This window comes from Schistocerca serialis, chromosome 1 (assembly GCF_023864345.2).
Source record: "Schistocerca serialis cubense isolate TAMUIC-IGC-003099 chromosome 1, iqSchSeri2.2, whole genome shotgun sequence".
NCBI classification, from domain to species: domain Eukaryota; kingdom Metazoa; phylum Arthropoda; class Insecta; order Orthoptera; family Acrididae; genus Schistocerca; species Schistocerca serialis.
In genome coordinates, this window is record NC_064638.1 from 691755399 (window position 1) to 691768110 (window position 12712).

General features: G+C 44.1%; 1 protein-coding gene across 1 annotated transcript in view; it reads left to right on the plus strand.

Moving 5' to 3' along the window:
• The first annotated feature begins 4557 nt into the window (after positions 1-4557).
• The window catches only part of LOC126425550 (pancreatic triacylglycerol lipase-like), a 239764-nt gene continuing 231609 nt past the window's right edge, over positions 4558-12712 (plus strand). Inside the window, exon 1 of the mRNA XM_050088316.1 lies at positions 4558-4686. The gene's annotated coding sequence lies outside the window, so the exon portion shown is untranslated. The remainder of the gene's footprint in view (positions 4687-12712) is intronic.

Genomic DNA, 12712 nt, shown 5'->3' on the forward strand with positions numbered 1-12712 from the left:
TGTGATGCAACCGCCATGGATATCAGTGCAGGCGCAGATGGCGAATACTGTTTTGGGATACGTTATGCCAAGCCTGCTCGACCTATTCACATAGGTGTGTAAGAGTTGTTGGCTGATGAATCACAAGAGCCACTTCTCGTCCCATCATATCCCACATGTGCTCTACTGGATACAAGTTCAGAGATAGTGCTGCCCAGGGAGTTCCTGCACGTCTTTCAGAGCACGTGTGTGTTTCACAGTCAGTATGTGGGCGAGCATTATCCTGTTGGAGCAACCCGTCACCTTCCTTTTGCAAGAATGGCAAAAGAATCGGTTAACAACATTCTGCACGTAACGAACTCTGGTTAGCGTCAGCTCTAGATACAAGAATTGTATCCCAGACCATAAAGCCTGGGGGGGGGGGGGGGGGCTGGGGTGTCTTGGACGAATGTACTCTACGGCGCTCACCAGATCTATGTCGTGGGCTCAAGCGGTCATTATTTGCGTGCAGGCAGAATCTGCTTTATCGCTGAAGACCACAGCGCGCCATTCCATCTTAAAAGTGGTTCTCTGGCGGCACCAATCCAGTCGTGTACGTCGATGATGTGGCATGAGTGGAAGATGGGCTAGAGGTGTGTATGAATATAGTACAACTGCTAATAACCGGTTTGCAACAGTTAGTGCTGACAAGTCCGGGCTCACAAGCCGTCTTATCTGTGTGAAACTTCTTTATTTAAATGTGTGAGACAGAACTTAAATTGCAGAATGACTGAGAAGATGAAACTTCTACATTAATTAATTCTGAAACAGCTGAGTAAAACCGAACGTACTGAGCCTACTTTCTCTTTACTTTTTCTTACGATGTCAACACTGACCCACAATATTCTAGCGCAACGCAATCTGACAGCTCAAAAAAAAAAAAAAAAAAAAAAAAAAAATTCAACCTGACTTCAAATAATTAATTCAAAAGAATGACCCTGACTAAAAAGATATCTTAACAATAACCTATACATTTCATTAAGTACTTACCTCAAAAAATTTTCATAATGCGAACTACTGCAATACAGCTAGCGTCAATACTGCCAGCAGCTAAATAAAAGATTCTAACTACTAAAGCCACTAACTACTAATAGGCATGTGGTTAGCAAAGGAAAGATTTTGTTGCAAACCAAATAATGTATTTTTTTACCTTAATAATATGACATCCTGTTCTAACACGATTATAAATCGTCATTGACATCTAGTACAAAGGTATATAATCATGAATAATATTCAATCTCCATGTCGAACATGTACAGATCGTTAGCTTACGCTAACGCTTCAGACTTCTGCTCTCCATCAATGCTAACTTCTCACATCTAACATCCATTACTGCTGGCTGTTCACCTCCAACTGCCCAACAGTACTTCCATCACTGCTGGCGACTAACTTCAACTGCCCAACACTACTGGCGATTAACTTCCAACAACGAGTCCAATCAGCCACAGAGTCTCTTACAAAGAAAGCGCAGCCAGAGATCCAATGCAAAACGATGCACAGCGCTGCCGACACAGAAGCAGCCCACTTACATTGATCCTGGCCACTGTCCAAAATAATTAGTATATTTTTTCTGGGGAGCATGGGGGCTATGTAAGTGGGCTGCTTATGAAATGATATGTATAGGTTACTGTGAAGATTTATTTTTAGTCAGGGCCATTTATTGAATTAATTATTTGAGCCAGGTTGTAATTTTTTTTTGAGCAGTCAGATTGTGTTGCGCTAGAACATTGTGGGTAAAGATAAGAAAAAGTAAAGAGAAAGTAGGCTCAGTAAGTTCAGTTGTACTCGGCTGTTTCAGAATCAAATAATGTAGAAGTTTCATCTTCTCAGTCATTCTGCAGTTTAAGTACTGAAACACACATTTAAATAAAGAAGTTTCATGTGCTGTGACAGCTGTACGATCTGCGACTACTGTCCTTATGATGCGACGATCCTGGCGTGTGTCTGTGCTGCGTGCACGTCCAGATCATCTTCTATGGGTATGAGAGTGTTCACGGGACCACTGACACTGTCATGGTTGCACAACTGACGCAGCACGTCCAACATGTGTGGCATTCTCCGAAAGAACCATCCCGCCACTCGGAAGGCCAAAATTTGACCCTTTTCATACTCACTCAGTTACCTACAGGAAACACGAGTGCATGTCCATGGCATGGCTGCCTGCTTGCTTCACACGTCTGCCCACACTGAGACTTCTGGCTGTGAGCATTCACTATTAAAGAGTAGACACAGATGGCGCTCTGTTAGCTATCTTTTGGTGGACGACTTTAAAAGCATTATCAGTACACCTACCATCCACCAGCTGGCATAAGGCGTCATCGGATCAAAATTGACGTCGCCTTTGCAGGTGTACTAATTTTTTGCGGCACTGTATATATGTCGTGTCTGTTCTTTCGGATATGTCTGAAAGAACTTGAAAGCGTCACAGAAATGATCAACAAATTGCAGTAGGAGACGCTAACATATCGGCGATGTTCAAACTGGAGAGCCTTACTCACAAAATTGCGAGAGCCTACGTTCGAAAACTTGTAAAGATATATATACTCAGGCATACATACAGCGTAGTCCCCCATGCGGATTCTCTACAACTTCATTCCTTTCCCCATCTGCTCCATTTCCTCGAAAATATCTGCATACTCTACACCTCCCGCCGCCTTGATCCCCCGCACCCCCTTGTTGCTCCTTTCCTCTCCAATCCCCGCCCTCTGCCACTCCTTCACTGTTGTGTCCTACCTACCTTCCATCTCTACACCCTTCATCTCATTTCCCAAGGTGGCTTCTGTCAACTCCCCCTCCTGGATGATGCCCTCTCTCCCTCCATTTATCCCTCCTATCAACTCTGATCCTCACTTGCCCCTCTGTCCTTTCCTCTGTCCTTTCCCTGGGCTCCCTCCTCCCCCCCCTTCCATCCTGTTTTCTCCCCACCTAATCTCTCTCTGCCTCTCTTCTCCCCCCCCCCCCAAGTCCTTTTATATTCCCCTCCTCTGCCTTCTTTCCCCACTCTCTGTCGCTTCTGCTCAACCCCCCCCCTTTCTTATGGGTACTCGTCCTCCATCGGCTCCTTTCCCCCCCTCCCCCCACTTCGCTTTTCCTCTCTTCCCCCCCCCCTTTTCTTTCATCTGTCCAGCTTCCCCCCGTCTGCCCTCGGCTGTGGTATGTCATATTTGTGCCAACTTTTTAGCGCAGCGTTCAAGTGAATGTTCCGTGTTGTTCGTCTTTCCAAAGTGTTGTGAACAGGAATCATGCTCTATCTTCTGGTAAACCTTCCGGGATGTAAGGTCGTGGTCCATGAAACTCTTCAGCTCCTAACGTAAGCTAGGTGTGAATTTTATATCACTTGCGAACAGAAACCAGACTGTCGCCGTGTTTTTTAATTCTGTCTATTATTTTACCTGTCTGCTTCATATGTATTCGATTAGCATCATCACCCATTTGTTTTATGTTTTAAGTTCCACGATTTTTCGCCATTTTACCATTTAAGTCACCGAATTTATCGCCTGCTTTTATTATTTATTATCTTCATCTTTTTAAAACAAATTCTGTAGGCTGAAGAGCGGCTGCCAGCCCGCCCCCTTCGGGGGGAATCGAAACTGAATAAAGGAAAAAAAACAAAAAATACAGCGTAATGTCGAAGACGTCAAAATTAGGAAATATTGGGTTCATACCGATCTTTTTTCCCGCATTGTGAAATGACAGTAATACGAGGACTGTCCAGAAAGTAAGTTACGATTGATCGCGAAATGAAAATCACAGTGAAAATCAGAAATGTTTCATTTGTAACAGTTAGCTACACCTTTCAGCTACTTCTCTACGTAGTCGCCGTTCTGACTCAGACATTCGTCGCAGCTTTGTACCAACTTTTCAATACCCTCATCATAGAAGGCAGCCGCCAGTGCTTTCCGCCAATTCTCTACGCTGGCCTAAAGCTCGTTGTCTGTGCCAAAATGTTGTCTTCATAGCCAGCGGTTCGTTTGAGCAGAGATGAAACTCAGAGGGAGACAATTACAGGCTGTTTTGCGGGTAACCAAACATTTCCAATTGAAACGATGCAGGAACATCTTCATTGCCCCTGCAGAATGAGGCTGAGAATTGTCTTGAAGGAGAAACTGCACGACAGTTATGTAATGTTGGTTGCATAGCTTCAGGGGAAAATTCTCACCAGATCCTCGTACTTGGCGGGATACACTATTTTCTATAACATCTTTACGCGCTCACTAAGAGCTCAGGAATGAAAAGAGCGACATAAGTCTACCTAGAGTCATACTAGAGACACTGCCCAACACATCTTTGCAAAGCTTTATCGGATTTTCATAGTCGTTTCCATTTCGCGACCGATCGTAACTTACTTCCTGGACAGCCCTCGTACAATACACACGTTCTGCCACACACTTTGCAGATGTCGATGTACGACAGATGCGTGTATACAGGTTTGAGGAAGACAGTAAACACAAAAGAAACGGGAGAGCTGAGGGAGGGGGCGTTGTTTCTGGTTCCAGGCGACGCCAGCCCGCTGGAGCCGCGCGGCGCCCAGCAGCGGGTGCGGAGCGTGGCTGCCGTGTCGGACCGTGTGGCTGCCGCCCTGCGCGCTGCCGGCCGTCTGCCTGCTCCTGCCGGCGCTCGCGCTGCTGCCCGCCACGCAGGCTGTCGCGGCGCGCTTCGACGCTCCCAGTAAGCTCCCTCCCACATCTGTGTCCACTCCTACTGGTCCCTTTCTATTATCTCACCGAGATCTGGACCAGATTAGATTAGAAATTTAAAAGCCCGGCTCAAAGTTCACTACTGCCCATTACACAAATGTCTACAATAAGACATCGTGGACTCTACTAGACATCTAACTACAGATGTACACCGATGAATCAAAACATGATTACCTGTTTAATACCGTGTTGCCCCACTTTTCAAACACAGTACAACAGATATTATTATTATTATTATTATTATTATTATTATTATCGAATGTTTCAATTACAGTAATATACATTTAGCAAAACAAAGAAATATATATAAATGAACATGTGAAATTATATACAGTACACATGTTTTAAAACGGCTCAGACTACACTCGGATGTTGATGGACTCGATCCAGCGGAGTGCCTCCTGGGATGCTTGATGGAGCTTCTCAGTACCAACAGGGAAGCGTCTGACTGGACATTCATTCACAATTGGGCTCATTGTTTGGGTGTCACCACAGTCACACACACTGTCACTTGAAAAGCCCCACTTGTGCATGTTGTATTGGCAACTACCCTCTTCAGCCCGATATCTGTTTAACTGCACCCACACCTCCCTTGGTTGGTGGATGCCTGGAACTGTAACTGTCGGATTGTCTACAAGTTCGTGGTTTCGGGTTCTTGTAGCTTGCCACTCACGTTTTCACTCTGCGTCCTGGTCGAATCCTGTGGATCGCATTTGGACTCCCATTTCATATGCTGGTGTTCTAGATTTCAGGCGTTTCCTGGGCAGTGATAGCAAATCGTCATGAAGAGGGATAGAGTTGTTTTTAGAAACTTGCTGGCAGAGGTTGTAAAGAGCAGCCTTTCGACGGAGGTTTGGTAGACAGATGTTTGAAAGCAAAGGTAACCAGCAAGTAGGTGTAGACCGGACTGTACCACTAATTACTCTCATAACTGAGTTCGTTTGGACGTCTACTTTCACTACGTGGGCGCTTCGGAGCCAAACTGGTGCACAGTATTCTGCTACAGAGTATACCACAGCAAGGGATGCTCCTCGGAAGACTGATGTGGTTGCTCCTCATGTACTGCCTGCCAACTTTCTCACAAGGTTCACTCGTATTGGTATCTTCTTGGCCAATTTGGAAGGTGTATTTTGTATGTTAAAGTTCTGTCCACAGTGGCTCCCAGGTATTTTGGGCTGTCGTTGTATCTGATTGTGCCAGAGGGCCGAGCTGTGGACTGATCTTTGCTGATGAAAGGCGATTAGAGAGGTGGAACTGTCTTACCTCGGTTTTAGAAACATTTGGCCTCAGTCGCCATGCCATCTAAAATTTTGAGAGAACAACAGATATTATGCTTTTTATGAATTCTACAAGTGCGTGAAGAAATTCCCGCAAATTACGGGATGGTGGTTTACGGGCACGCCGTTGGCGCCCGATATGTGTTCCAGTGGATTCACATCAGGCACATTTGGTGGCCAAGACATCGATGTGAGTTCAGCATAACGCTCCTCAATCCACTGTAGCACCATTCTGACCTTGCAACGCGGCAGTTATCCTGCTGGAAGATGGCGTCGTCGTAGGGGCAGACTTCGAACATGAAGCGATACAGGTGGTCCACAATGAGTTTCACGTAGTTCACTGCTCTCATGATTCCTTCAATACCCCCACAGATACCATGGAAGCCTGACTCAGTGCCCCCATAGCCTAATTCTGCCCTCATCGGCCTGCATCTATGTCGTGGCACATATTACGTGCTGCCATTCGCCTGGATAGCCCAACCGTTGACCTGGTGTAACAAAAAATGCGATTCATTCGACAGGCGACACATTTCTACTGATCCACGGTGGAAACTCGGTCTGCTGTGCCCACTGCAATCATAACTGACGATGTCATTGGGCCAACACAGGAACACGTGGGGATCGTATGATGTGGAGCTCCATGTTCAACAATGGCCTTTAAACGCATGCTCCGAAACATATAAGCCTGCTCCAGCATTTCACTCTGCCGTCAGCTCTGCCACAGATTGCTGCCAACCTTGGCCTATATAGTGGGGAATCCTCCGACCTCTATGTTTTGTGATGAGTCGTGGTCGTCCAACACCGTATGGCCTACTTGTTATTTCACTATACTTCAACGACTTTCCATAGGTGCTCTCGATAGTAGTACACCAACAGGCGAACAGCTTCTCCGTTTCAGTCTCGTTTCCAGCCGCAGCGCCACAGCAAAGTATGCTTTCTCAGAACCGCTTACACAGGGTGTAGCAGAGGAAACGCATGTTTTTTGAACCGCTAGTACGCGGCGACGAGAGTGGGTATTGACCTTGAATGAATCTTGGCAGACTGCCCATACAATGCAGTTTCAGTTGCTATGGAGCGTTGGAGCGTAGAGCATCGTGTGTTCGTTGTCGAGCAGTACTTTAGAAACAATGATTCCGTAGTCACAGTGCAAAATTTTAGAGTTGGACGAGGTACAGTGCGTGATCGAAATACTGTACTCTGATGGCTTGCAGCGTTTAGAAGTACTGGATTTGTGATGGAAAAGAAACCACCTGGTCTTCCCCGTTTAGTGTGTACTCCGGAAAATGTAGACCGAGTGAGAATGGCAGGTCTTGCTAGTCCGAAACGATCGGCTAGAAGACAGGCTGTAGCACTGGCTATGTCCCGTCGTTCGCTTCACCGCATCTTACATGATGATCTTGAGTTTCACCCATACAAGATAATGATCGTCCAGCAGCTTAGTGAAGGGGAGTTTGTGCAGCGCCGAGAGTTTTGTCGCGTAATGGACGAAATTTTTACGGAAGATGCAGATGATACAGTTTTCATGAGTGATGAAGCACATTTTAATGTAGACGGTTAAGTCAATGTTCAAAATTGTCGGTATTGGACGCTGTAGAACCCACATGAATTACACCAAAGACCTCTCCACAGTTTAAAAGTAACAGTGTGGTGCTGCATTTCAAAGATGGAGATTGCTGGACCCTATTTTTTTTGAAGAGGAAGGTACTGCAGTTACTGTGTCATCAGTGCGCTACGTTAAAATGTTAACCAACTTTCTTCGTCCAGAACTTGAAAGGCGTCAAGTGAACGTGGGAGAAATATGGTTTCAGCAGGATGATGCCACAGATCACAACGCGAGAGCATCCATGGAAGTGGTTCGACAGATGTTCCCAGGACATGTTATTTCGAGATATGGTGATATTTATTGGCCCCTCGCTCACCCGATTTGTCGATATGCGACTTCTTTTTATGGGAATATTTAAAATCAAAAGTCTGCATGAACAAGCTTCGCACAGTCGATGACCTGAAGAATTCCATTCGCCAGGAAATTGAAGCCGTGCCGAATGAAATGTTGGAGAGAGGCGTACATAACTTTCGGGAGAGGATCCAAATCTGTATCTCGATATAAGGACGTCATCTCCAAGACATTATTTTTCGAACCTAATTAAAGTATGTATATTTCAAAACTGCATTAAAAAATCTATCATTTAATACTTGTTTTTATTATTTTTATCAAACCGAGTTTCAGTCATTCAATAGTGAAAAACATGCATTTCTTCTGCTTCACCCTGTATCACTGGATTTCCTCATTTCCGACTCGTTTCTTCGCTATAGGGACGGCCCATTCGTCTCTCTTCCACTTACACTATTTCCTTACTGCGTTACGTGTCCGCAACACCACCAAGAGGCATTCAACCTCAAGGTGGGTAGCAGTATTAATGTTTTGGCTCATCAGTGTATACCAAGACAGATGTCAAGAAAGGATCAGACAAAATCGTAAATATAACGAAAATAGCTAAAACGTTTGTGATCATTTCGGCGCCAAGAAGTTGTTTTTAACAGTAGGAAACTAATAGCGAAATGTGTCGTACAGAAATGTGTTTGCAATTATTATCACATATTTCCTATACACGTGTACTACGAAACAAAATTTGTGTTGGAGACCATTGAGAATGAGCTTAAACTAACTAACTGTAAGTCCTATTCAAGATGTAATGCATGTAAGTGCAGACATTTCCATTGGTGACTGAAGATGATATACTGAACAACATTGCATCAGTATTTAGATCTTTTTCAGGCTAATAATTATAGCCATTATACTGAGGTGACGAAAGTCTCGGGTGAAACCTGGTTGACAGGTACTCATAGAGCGCACAGGATAAGGTTACGATTGTAGGATTGTGGATGGGGCCGTAAACAGTTACTGTGAGTTGCACAATCAAACACACAATTTTATTTTTCTAAGAATCACTTATTTACACATTCAGCAGTCGTCAGTGGAAACAACCACAACTGCAACATGTCAATGTACGAGGTATACATCATAGTCTTCTCACAGAAGAAAAACGCCTTCGTCTATGACGCTGCACAGAAAACATAACCTTTGGTGATATTCTTTCATGCGCCACGATTGCTTGGGGATTTTCAGTGCTGCACATTCTCACATTGTGGCGATTAACCTTTCCAGATAAATGGAATGTTGCTTCGTTGATGAATATCACCTTGGAAACGAGAAGCTCATCCTCAAGTACTTCTTGCATTGTGATGCCAAATTGAAGGTGCTGGCATAATATTCCGGTTTTAATTTTTGCACGAGCTACAAACGGTACGGTCTGAAATGTAAGCGTAGTCGCGAAATATTCCACACAGTTCGCTACAATGTTCCAAATTTGTGGATTTTTTGGACGACATATCAAACTATCCCTCACCCTCTTTATGATTGCATCTAGCACACTTGGTCGACGGAAACGTTTCCGTTTAAAAAGACAATCAGTGTCCCTAAACTGTCAATACTACTAAATTGTCAATACCAGTGCACAACGGTCTGTTTGCATGGCGTTTCTTTTCAAAAATACCTTCTGAAAGTACACTGTATTGTTGTAATAGATAAAAATCTGCCGTATTCCAATGCAAAAAATCTTTTCTTCCTTTTAGCCATTTTGTCCAGCGCCGGCCGCGGTGGTCTCGCGGTTCTAGGCGCGCAGTCTGGAACCGCGCGACTGCTTCGGTCGCAGGTTCGAATCCTGCCTCGGGCATGGATGTGTGTGATGTCCTTAGGTTAGTTAGGTTTAAGTAGTTCTAAGTTCTAGGGGACTGATGACCACAGCTGTTAAGTCCAATAGTGCTCAGAGACATTTCATTTTGTCCAGCCACTGCACTGGTAGTGCCAACTGGTGGGCATGATGCAAACTCGGTAGGTTTACGGCTTTGTTCATGCATCAGTCATATTTGTACTTGTAATATTTTGGAAAATATATAAATTTCAAAATTAATGAATCACTTATTATAGCCCTGTGCATCTGGGGTCCTGTCGGGTTCCAGCTCTGTGCGATCAGAGCAGTTCCTGCCAGAATGATTTATGACTCTGATGTAAACAAACACCACCTGTCGTCCTTAGTTCCTCATCCCTCTTCCCCTCTGTCTCCCCCTTCTGTCCCTCCTTTCTCAGTATGTATCTTGTGATTTTATCCAGCGAAAAATGTGTCCTAATTTATTATCTTAATGCTTATAATTTATGACTGGCCTTACCTTGCTTAGTACAATTTATGACACAGTATGGCCGACTCACTTTGACCTCACTATCAGACTGTCCAGGTTAAGTCCATCGCTACACTATAGTGGTTGTGTGACAAAAAATGGCAGAAAACTACAGAAATCCGAATCTATTTACGCAAGAATGTTTCTCTAGCTCTGTATACATTAAGAAACACACAGCATGTCACATAAGGTACCGTTAAAATTACACTGTGGATGTACAAAATGGTGCAAATGGCTCTGAGCACTATGCGACTTAACTTCTGAGGTCATCAGTCACCTAGAACTTAGAACTAATTAAACCTAACTAACCTAAGGGCATCACACACATCCATGCCCGAGGCAGGATTCGAACCTGTGACCGTAGCGGTCGCTCGGCTCCAGACGGTCGCGCCTAGAACCGCACGGCCACTCCGGCCGGCGTGGAGGTACATAAATAAATTACATTGAGATCCCTTGCTTCCATATTTATACAATTTCCCACACTCATCTACATCTAATCTACATCTACACTCTGCAAATCACACTTAAGTGCCTGGCAGAGGGTTCATCGAACTACCCTCATAATTCTCTATTATTCCAATGTCGTATAGCGCGCCGAAAGAACGAACGCCCATATCTTTCCGTACGAACTCTGATTTCACTTATTTTATCGTGGTGATCGTTTCTTCCTTTGTAGGTCGGTGTCAACAAAATATTTTCGCATTTGGAGGAGAAAGTTGGTGATTGGAATTTTGTGAGAAGATTCCGTCGCAGCGAAAAACGCCTTTCTTTCAATGATGTCCAGCCCAGATCCTACTTGTTCTGTTGTCCAGCCCAAATCCTACTTATTCTGTTACCACCACCACAGATAGGACAGGAACGATTACATGTTTATTTAAAAGAAGCAAAATACTAGAATGTCACTACCTTGGTCTGCTCAATTAGTGAGGTCATCTTAACTGTATCGTTGCCAGCCATATAGGCAATACTTTGTGTCGCCACCATTGCTGCCACTGCCGTCTTTCCCCCGTCGCGTCTGTCTGACTCAGTGTCCGAGTGTGGAATGACTTTAACAGTGAGGCCACGGCCTCCACTGTGCACACCACAACTGCCACCAAGCATCTGAGGCATGCATGCGAGCCACACCCCTAGCCACCTGTCCCCCACTTCCCAACAGCTCTGCATCCACCTCTATCAATCAACAAATTATGCTCCCCTCATAACTCCTAGAACAGGTGAGACAGGCTGAGTCAGTATTTGACTTTACCACCATATGCAGGAAGCAGCCACCAGTTTTACACTTAAACACACTCTAACAATTTTATAACTGACCTCTTATCTGTCTGGAGTATTTCTGAGAATGAGACATCATTCTAGAACTTCAACATTCTAACCTTAGCAAAGTTTTCTTGTGTAGAGTTCTACACAAATAGGACAAAACTTGTGTGGAATAGTTGCATACTCTTTTTTAATGTGTGATCTATCTCTGTGAGGTATATATGTATGTATATGGGATTCTAGATGACTTACCATTCCGCTGTTAAAGTATAAATGTGTGATGTCATCTCCCACTATATTGTAGTATAATCCTATTCGACGGAGTTTGCGTACCTCATTTCTTGTTACGTTTGCGGTGCTGAGGCCGGTTAATGAAATCTGTAAATGTTAGTAGTTTATATTGGACGTGTCCACACTCTCAGACACCTTGCGAAACTGTCAGTGGTTCTACCGAATATTTATATCGACAGTCTGTTGCGTCTTCTGTTGCTTTTATCTTTGTTTTAAAAGTTATTACGAAAAGCAGCTTGCATGTGTTTTACAACTAGCTGTAACACACAGCACCAATTTCACCCAATTCTTTATGCACAAATGCATCAAGATTGTTTTTAGCTGTAAGAATAATTTTTAATGCATCCACCGGCCAACAGACCTGGCGAAATACCAAATAGTATCAGTTGCTTAACGCAGATATTTACTCCATTCCATGAAGAGTATATTCTCTTGTCTACAGTGCGTGGTATGGGAACATAAGTTAGTAGTGATCATGAAGTTCTTAGTATAGCATCTGCAGACCTGCATTACTTCTTATATCAGTATCTTCCTGCGATGTGATAACACACAATGAAGAGCCATTTTTGAGTATAAAAAGGTTAAGGGGATTGGTACACTCTTTGTAAACTTTCCTCCCGAGCTATTCGAGAGAGGAATGATGGCTATGACTTTGACATTATATACTGCTTGACAAAAGTCATGGGACACCTCCTTCCAAACAGCAACTTGAGCGATCATTAGTTTGAAATTCCCTGGGTGATTCTTCCTCCCTGGAGTGACGTCTGATGGCTACCTGCTGTACACCTATGTTGCTGCGCCATCGGTTACTATGTATTTTAGTTGCACGCCAGTGTGAGATGTTGCCTTATTACGTACCAGTTTTTCACTTCCAGACATCTACAAGTTGTAGTTGTTATTGAGGCCTTTAGTCCAAAGACCGGTTTGATGCACCTT